The sequence below is a fragment of the Cricetulus griseus genome, chromosome 2, assembly GCF_003668045.3.
Source record: "Cricetulus griseus strain 17A/GY chromosome 2, alternate assembly CriGri-PICRH-1.0, whole genome shotgun sequence".
NCBI lineage: Eukaryota > Metazoa > Chordata > Mammalia > Rodentia > Cricetidae > Cricetulus > Cricetulus griseus.
Genome location: NC_048595.1, coordinates 249,544,708 through 249,554,359, shown reverse-complemented (window position 1 = coordinate 249,554,359; position 9,652 = coordinate 249,544,708).

Genomic DNA, 9,652 nt, shown 5'->3' with positions numbered 1-9,652 from the left:
TTGGAATAGGAAGGTCTTATTCTTCTTTTTATTTATAGTCCCTATCTGTTTTCTCCCAGTAGATCACCCTCCACCATGCGACCGTCAGAGTGTTTCAAATCAGAACTCATCACAGTAAACATGCTTGTGAAAGTGGCTCTTAGAGTAGGAGCCCCAGAAACAGGTTTGGGGAACAGGGTGACAGATGTCTTAAACCTCTAGCATTACCCGAAGATTTCTTGTAAAGAACATCAGTGGTGTTCACTGATGTAAATAGTGTCTGTTGCCTCAGGAATTTAATGCAACTTTCTGAGAGGCAAATAGAGTGTAAGCATTTTGTCACTATGTAGGTTGGTCATTGGCCCTACAGAAGTGAGGAAGCATAGGCTGGAGGGAAGTGCCACAGGGCACTGGCCTGCTAACCCTCAGTCTCCTTGCTTGTATAGCTGCTATTTATGATGGGTTTGAAGCTTAAGTGGGCCAATGCTTGGAAAGCAATGGGACAACCACATGGAGTTACAACCGCTATTATTACCATGTTGTATGCAAATAAGTTTGCTCAAGGTAGAATCTACTAAATGGCTTATTAAAAAAAAAAAGAATTCCATACTCTCAAGGACTCATTCATTTTCTTAACAATTACAAGTTCTCCAAAGGCAAAGGCTTTACAGTACCACTAGTGGAGTACTGTAAGACCTAATCCCGTGGCTCCAAATACACCTTAGAAATACTGTTCAGGTCCTAACTATGTTAGTCACTCTTTTTTGCTGTAAAAACAAACAAACAAACAAACAAACAAAAACACTCTGACCAACAGCACCTTAAGTCCATAGTGGCATGGGGACAGAAGCAAGAAACTGAAAGGTTACATCATATCAACTCCTTTAGGATGGAGAGGGAGGGAGGGAGGGAGAGAGAGAGAGAGAGAGAGAGAGAGAGAGAGAGAGAGAGAGAGAGAGAGAGAGAGAAGGGGGGAGGAGGGAGTGAGGAAACTGGACAGGAAGTGGTAAAACAGGACCCCAGACCTTACTAGGCCCCTAGATTGTAGCACAGCTGACTCCATGATGGAAGTACCATTCAGACTGTAAAACTCAGCACATAAATAGCACTCCCTGCCAAAAACTAAAACAAAGGTCTAATCCATCAAAGTTCATAGTTCTAGGAAAGTTCTCAAAATGTACTAACCTTGCCTTTTAGCTTCTGTATTTCTGCTTCTGGCTAACTGTTCTTGTTAAATGAAGTATGTCAACCCAGAACATGGTATTTGTGTTTAAAGACTCACCCTGAGAAAGGTTCAGGGCTACATTGGGCTCTCAAACACCGAACTAGCTAATAAAGACTTTCTATTGGTTTAAACCCATGTTGGAGCAGTCTTCTCTGGTGAATACCCTACAACAATAGAGGGAGGCTATAAACTCTCAAAGCCCTCCCCAGTGACATACTGGCTCCAGCAAGGCTCCATGTTCCACAACCTCCCCACACAGAACCACCAACCTTTGACCAAGTGTGAACCTTTTGAAAATTACTGACTTGTTCCCTTGAAATCCTTCTATGTAGTTGATATTTGCATATGACAGAAGTTCAATAATTATTCAAGACAACACTCAATTTGTTCAGTTGTTTCTCCAATTTATATCAAACACTATTGGAGGTATCAGGGATACATCTGATTGCTTAGCTTCACTCTTAAAAGAACTTTTTTTTCATTCATTTATTTAGGTCATAAATAAAGTCATGCACAATTATGATACACAATACAGTATGTTCACAATGGCATGGCTAAGTTAAACCAATTAACATGTTATATCACACATATTCATCATTTTTGTTTTGAGAACACTTAAAGTATACTATGTCACAACTTTTAAAATATAGCATATTGTTATCAACCATATTTATCATGCTCTCAGTACACTTCAAGACTTCACAGAGTCCATGCCTCTTATCCAACTGCAGTTTTATGTTCTTAAACCAGTCGTTTAAAAGACTCACATTGAAGCCTAATAGCCACAATTCTGCTCTCTAGGCACATCTGCACACACCTTTAATTCCAGCCTCAGAGTCCAGAGGCAGGTGGATCTCTGAGTTCAAGGCCAGCCTGGTCTACACATTGAGGTCTAGGACAGCCAGGACTACACAGAGAAAGAATTGCTGTCTTGGAAAACAAACAAACAAAAGTTTAACCTCCATCTTTAATTTGACTAGATTAAGAAACACCCAATAGTTTCGGTAAAGCACATTTCTACATGTGTCTGTGAAGGCATTTCTGGGAGGATTAAAACATGGAATCTCTGAATTAAGGAATGGATTAATCCCTTGATGGTTTTATAATATGATGACATTGCTGGGGGCCTATTTAGAGGAAGTGGCTTTGGGGGGGGTGCCCCTTGGACTGTATCTTACTTTAGTTGCCAAGGTGACACCATCTAGAGCTACCTGAGAAGGGAATAGCACACGATGACGACTTGGTCAGCAGCTTCAGGGGCACTGTGCAGAAGCAAGTTTAACAGAAGCTAACTTAGCTAGGACATCCTGACCTTGGGTTCCTAGGATAGAGTTGGGCAATTTCCCATAGGATTCTCCATCAAGGAGATCAAATTCTAGTTGAACCTGAAATGGCCTCAGCAAGTGTACAAGGTGGAGGAACCTCTGCCCCGCACATCTTGCCCTGGCACGAAAGGATACAGTTTAGTGCACAAGATGAAAGGCTGGCCTTCTGGGGAGGAGAATTCACCACCCGTAATGCAGGAGGAAGGCACTGGAAGTGATGGCTATCGGTGACAGATGTGGCATGGGACAGTGTAGCTGTTCTCTTCCAATTTTCTTACCTAAGGAGGCAGCCTAGTTTAAGCCAAGATATATTATAGCAGGAGAATGTGACTCCCCCATCTCCTGTAACTCAGTAGCTGAACACATCAATGCTTTATTTCTCCTGCTCATCTGTTTCCTCCTCCCACCCCTCTCTTTGCCCAGGGTCACTCGTCCATGCAATATGCACATTAGAGTCAACTAGAGGACACTATTCTGTTCTCACTCAAGAACTCTGTGCTCCCCTCCTCTCTCACCAACACTTGGGTGAAGCACTTGGTTCTTTAAACCTGTTCCTTAGAGTGCTGTGTGACCTTTCTTATTTGTATGAGGTGAAATAAGTACCATTGCTGCAACTACTTTTACTTGTTACAAAGTGGGCTCCAGTGCACAAAAACTCCTTCTACAACAAGAATTACTGAGCATAAAATATACAGAGTGCTGAGACAAAGAAACTACATTCTGTATATCCAAGAAGCAAGTTTTTGAATTTCATCTTTTATATTATTGATGAGGCACAATCATCAGAACTGACTTCATGTGTATATTTAAAAAGAACAAAGGAATACACAAGTTTTATGTGACAATTCCTTTTTGAAGTAGCGTGGAAAGACTCTTTCCCCTGACAGACTCAGGGAAGATAAAGGGAATTACAAGCTGACTTTGATCATTTATGCAACTAGGTTAGAGGAGAGCAACCCGGATAAAGACTATAGATGTAGGATAATGGAGCCTGGGAAGGAAGGAATATTACAGAAGCAATAGTTGTTCAAGGGAGATAGATGAGAGAGATTAGGCTTTGTTCTATTTTGCCACTTTCATGCCTGTGGCAGAGCACTGCAGTTCAGCATAAAAACCCGTGCAAGCAACTTCCCTATATTTCCAGCCGTTAACTAAAGCCCAAGGGCAGAAGAGGCTAGGTTAAAATGTACGTCTGTGGGTAGAGGGCTTGAGTGGCACATAGGAAGCCCTGGCTTTGATTCCCATTATCACAGAAACTGGCACGGTAGCACACACCTCTAATCCCAGCACTTAGGAAGTGGAGTTGAAGTCATCCTCTGCTGAATGAGTTCGAGGCTAGCCTGTGCTACAAAGACTCTGTTTCATAAAAGTAAGAGGCAGGGCTGGCTTTTTGCTAAAAGAAGCAGCCAAGGAACCAAGTCTAGTGAATGGAAGCAGGGGTGACGGTGACAACATTGTCTCCATTCCTTAAATTAAGTAAGGGACAGGGTTTGTTGTCGTTGTTGTTCCTTTTCAATTTTAATGGTATCAATCAATTATCCCTTCTACCAGTCCCTGCTAAACCCTCAAGTCTTCTCTATAGATATCCTTCTTTTGGCATGAAGCTCTGTTTTTGTGACTATTAGATTGAATTTTACAGTAGAGAGCTAAGCCTGAATTTTAGTTTCTACTAACCCTTAAAGTTAAGAACAGGTAAAAATGAGCCAGACAGAGATAGACAACTATAATCTTAGCTCTCAGGAAGGCTGAGGCAGGAAGAACACAAACTCAAGGATATCCCAGGTGACATAGGGAGATTGTCAAAAACAAATCATCCACAACATAAAAACACAAACCAACCTCCATGAAACTTCTTCCACCATGGACCCCAATATCTAGGGTAGCTTCAGACTGTGTGCCTAGGGTTATGGTTAGTCGCTCATACATCTTTCAGAATAGACCACTACTTTGTAATTTTCCATGAGACACAGTTGTTGTGTTGGCTGGGGTTACCGTTACTCATCATCCTTTTCTAGACACATGGGTTAAACTTGAACTCTATCCCTCTGAAACCAAACTATTGATTGACCACATTATCTGTCCATTTCAAAAGGAATGGGTCAGGGTTCCCAGTGAATTTCAGAGACCCTTATGTGGAATTCTGATTGACGAGCTTCTACTCTGTGAGCGAGCAGGCATCTTAGACTTACACTAAGCCACACTTACACTTAGACAGTGTAAGTGGACAGTGGTATGTGCTCAGCAGTAGCATTTCTCCTTTAAAACTTTTTTTGTCTCTTCTATGAAACAACACTAAAATAGAGTAGTTAGCATCCATGGGAGATTAGTTCCAGGGACCTCTGTGGATACCCAAATCCATGATTTACAAATCCCTCATCTGAAATTGTAACCAGTCTTTCTCTGTCCCACCCACCAGCTCCCAAATAACCACACAAGACTTATCATTAATCATGAAAACTTGGCTGATAGCTTAGGCTTGTTTCTAACTAACTCTTACAACAACTTAACCTGTGTCTTTCAATCTGCATTCTTTCCCATGGCTTGGTTACCTTTACCTTGTAATGCCCATGCTGCTTGCTTTGTGTCCCTGGTGCCTCCTTTCATATTTACCCTTCTTCCCAGCATCCTCTGTGCCTGGAAACCCTACCTAGCTATTTGGCCATCCAGTTTTTTTTTTATTAAACCAATCAGAGTGACACTTTTCCACCATGTACAAAAAGATCATTCCACAACATGAAATGGATATGTGTATGTGTTTATATGTAACCTCTGAAACAACTGAAACCATCCTTACATTATTTATAATACCTAACGCTATGTAACTAGCTGGATTGTATGGCTTAGAGGATAATGACAAGAAAAAGTCTCAACATACTTAGTGCACATGCAATGCTTCTGTTTAGATTTTTTGTTTCTTGTAAAACAGATTCCCTGGGCCAGGTGTAATGACTCACACCTTTAATCCCAGCATTTGGGAGGCAGAACCAGACAGACCTCCGTGAGTTCTCGACTAACCTTGTCTCCATAGTGAGTTCCTGGACAGCATGTACTATGTAGAGAGACTGTCTCAAAAAGTAAAAACAAATAATAATAATTCCAGTCATGCAGCCTGGCTGGCCTGGAATTGCCATATATGTACTTAAATGTATATGGAGGCCTCAAATGTCTTTCTTGATAGCTATTTACTGAAATGGGTTCCCGCAGTTGAACTCAGAGTTCACACATTGTCTAGTTTATCTATCCACATTATTCTAGAATCCTCCCATCTCTTCCTTCCAAATGCTAGGAATAAAGATGGCTGCCATGCCTACTTGGCTTTTACATGGGTTCTAGGGATTCAAACACAGCTCCTCATGCTCGCGTGGTGAGCACTATATGTGGTGATATTTTGTTTATGCTATAACAAATAAAGCTTGCCTGAAGATCAGAGGGTAGAGATAGCCACTAGTTAACCATAGAGGTCTGGAGGTCTGTATAGATAGACAGGAAGTGATATGCCTGGGTGAGGAGAGGAATGTAAGGCAGGAGAAGACAAGAACTCAATCTCTTTCTAGACTGAGAGTCATAGAGGTAAGATCCCTAGTGGCTGGCTGCTCTGCTTCTCTGATCTTTCTGGGTTTTTATTATTAATACTAATTAGAATTTGTGCAACCACTATATGTTTGAGCCTTCTCCCAGCCCCCTTTCAAGTATCTTTGATCCTCAGCTGAATGAATCTGTGGATGCAAAACCTGCTGATGTAGAGGGGACAACTATCTTATGTAGAATATGTTATATTAAATGAGCAAAGGTTTCTGCTAACATCCACCTTTCAATAACTTGGAGGGTTTCTTCCTTCCCTCCAAGTAAAATGGATTCAGTAATTGCTGCTATTCTAGGAAATCCCTAGGTGAATAAAGACTAGATCTCTGATAAAGAATAGGTCTATAAGCAAGGTTTTTGCAGCAAACCCCAGAGACCAAAATTCCAGGAATCTTATGCATTTGCAATGGTGTGGAACTTACAGAATTCAAAAGTAAGACAAGCTTTAAATGTGAAAACCATGTACAATCCAAATCTGGAGTTTCCAGCTTTTGAACAATCAAAGCAAAATTTGAATTGGATTTGGCCCAACAAAACACTTGGCACTAATGCTCTACTGGTTTGATGTCCAGAAGAAGAGGAGTCACATCAGTAGCCCGTGACATCATAAAAGGCAAACTACGTTAGTACATGAGCTAAGAACTGAAGTATGATAGAAAAGAGAAGTGTCCCGGAGCACAGATCCACAAGCATCCAAAACAGCAAGTGGCGAACACTGCAGTGGTAACAAGACAGATGGACACAAGGGAAAGCAAAAATGGAGATGCTACTAAAACTTCAGAGCTGTGAGAAGACCTAAGTTCAATCCTGGAACCACAATAAGCAGCTCTGCTGACCTACCCACACAAATAAAACCTGTGCAGTGTTAAACATGAAAGCATGGAACATGTAACTGCTTCCTTTTGAGTTACAGAAGTTGGAAAGAGAACTCAAGGGAGCAGATATAAGATGTATCTGTGGGGGAAAGGGTCAGGATCTCCTGAGCAAATTGAGAGCATGGGAAGAGGGGGGAGGGATCTACGAGAATGAGAAGGGAAGAAGAGGAAGGATGCAGAGGTCATGAGGGAGCAGAAAGGTTGAGTCAGGGCAAGAATAGAAGAAAGGGTATGTGATAGGTAGGGTTTTGGTTGGGGAGGGGGTGGTAGAGGAGGATGGGAGGGAGAAGGGAACTGGAATTGTCATGTAAATCAATCTTGTTTCTAATTCAAATAAAAAATGATTTAAAAAAGATGTATCTGTGTAGTAATGGTGACTTCTTTCCTTAAAGAACATTTGATCTGTGCCAGGAACTTTGCTGCAGGAACCAGAGGAATAGAGAGATGGCTGTGAGACTATGTCTTCTAGAGATGTTAGACCCTACACCCATAAAGTGTCACCAGCACGGCTGCATGGACATCATCTGAACAAGGATGACACCAGTAGACGTGCTAAAAGCTCAGGGGGCCTCGACCCTAGAAATACAACCACAGGCAGCTAAGGAATGCTGAGATCAAGAAGAGCACACCAGTTGGTTATCCAACACCAAATACTCAGCCCTGAAACACACACACACACACACACACACACACACACACACACACACACACACACACACACGGCATTATGCAGACTGAGCAAGTTGTATTTATGTATTTAGGAACACACACACATACAAAACCCCCAATAGCATTGGCACTCCCTTTCCAGGGGATGTTACATTTTGTTCACTCTGCAATCAAAACTAACTACCACAGTAAGTCATAGTACAGTGGATTTCTTACATGTTTGTGGTAATACCAGTGCATATGTACCTACAGCACAGGTAATCCTGCAAATATTTCAGTGCAAAAACGTACAGTCTGTAACACTTGATAAGGCTAACAAATGACGGTTACTGGCTTACATTTTTAGGATACTGTTCTTTGCCCTCCTTCTACTCATGAAAAGGTTTATAACAAATGTATGCCATGAGCCTCCTGCATCTCTTCATGGTATGAAGATGCTATGTTGGGGGAATTGACCTGTACCACCCAGAACTTCCTTTAGGGATGCAAAGACATAGCCGTGTCAAGAATACTTGGTCCATCATAGTTAAAAAAGACAAGTCTGTAGGGAGACACCGTAACCAGGCCTCCAGGTGTGCCCTGGCTATCCCTTTAAACCTCTCACACGTTACCCTGACAGCACCCTGACCACACCCTGATGGGCGTGGTTGGGCACACCTGTAACCAGCCCTTAGGAGGCATGGTTACCGTGTCTCCCTACACAATTCTTTAAGTTCATAACTGCTGTCAAGTCAAGTGCAGTTCATGGACACTCCTTTCCTTTCAAAACATTGGAAAATTAGATGAGTAACCCAAATGGTTAACTATGAAGTCACTGAAAAAGTCTCCATTTTTTTGGAAGTATATTTTGAAGTTCCTGAACCATTTCTTGGGAAGTTTTATCATGTTAATATGATAAATACAGTGTCGTGTGAGAAGACATTGCTTGAGCTATTTTATACTCCAAGAATCTAGAACCTGCCAGGGCATTCCTCTGAATACAGTGAGGATAAGATGGTGACAGATGTAGAAAGGAGATCTGTAGGCGGAATTTTTTGTTGGGACCACTATCAGTTCTGTTCTGTCAGCTGCTTCCTAAATAACTACCCGGAGACTTATTAATTATAAATGCTCAGCTCAGGTTTGTTACTAGCTAACTCTTACAACTTAAATTAGCCCATTTCTATTAATCTACATCCTGTCATGTGGCAGTACCTTATTTCAGCATGGCATGTTTATTTCTTGCTTCCTCTTCCTTTCTCCCTAGACTCACCCTTCTTCTTCCTGGGGTCCCTCTGTATCTTGCTGCTTCATCTATACCTCCTGCCTACCTACTGGCCAGTCAGCTCTTTTATTAAACCAATAATAAGTTACCTTGGCGAAGACACATCTTCACAGTGTGCAAAAAAGGTTATTCCATAACAGAGATCCATTTGAAAGAGAGAATCACCTTGGTCAAGAGATGACATGAAGGTGTAAGTCATCAGTAGTTTCAGAATAGCCCAATTAAGGGGCTCAAAAATACGAATGCAACAAATAAGACCAATCATTTCTCTAAGAACAGATGTGGTTGGTTCAAGAGACATTGAATTTCTACATGCCTAAGTTATGCAGGAGTGTCGTTGGTGTGTTTCTCTTCTCCCATGCTCCCGTGCTACTGGGAATGTAGTAATCAGAAGACAAAGCATGCCAGGTTTCCAGAATTGTCCTTCCCCATCTCTGAGGCTAGTGTCCATCTCAGTCAGCGCCATGGCTGAGCAACATCTGTTCTTAACTTTATGCATCTTTGAGTTCTCTCTTTGCAATGGAGCTTTTAAACTTTAAAACAGGAGTAGCAATGGGCCTGTGTAAGCTCTCAGCTGTTTCTAATTCTCTCCAGGGCTCACTACCTCCCAATAAATGACACATTGTAGGAGGTGTTTTACAACCTGACTTGTTAATAGATCCAGACCTCTCTTGCAACAAAGCCAAACAAAGCAATTAAGGTTAAAACACAAAAATCACAGACACACAAGATA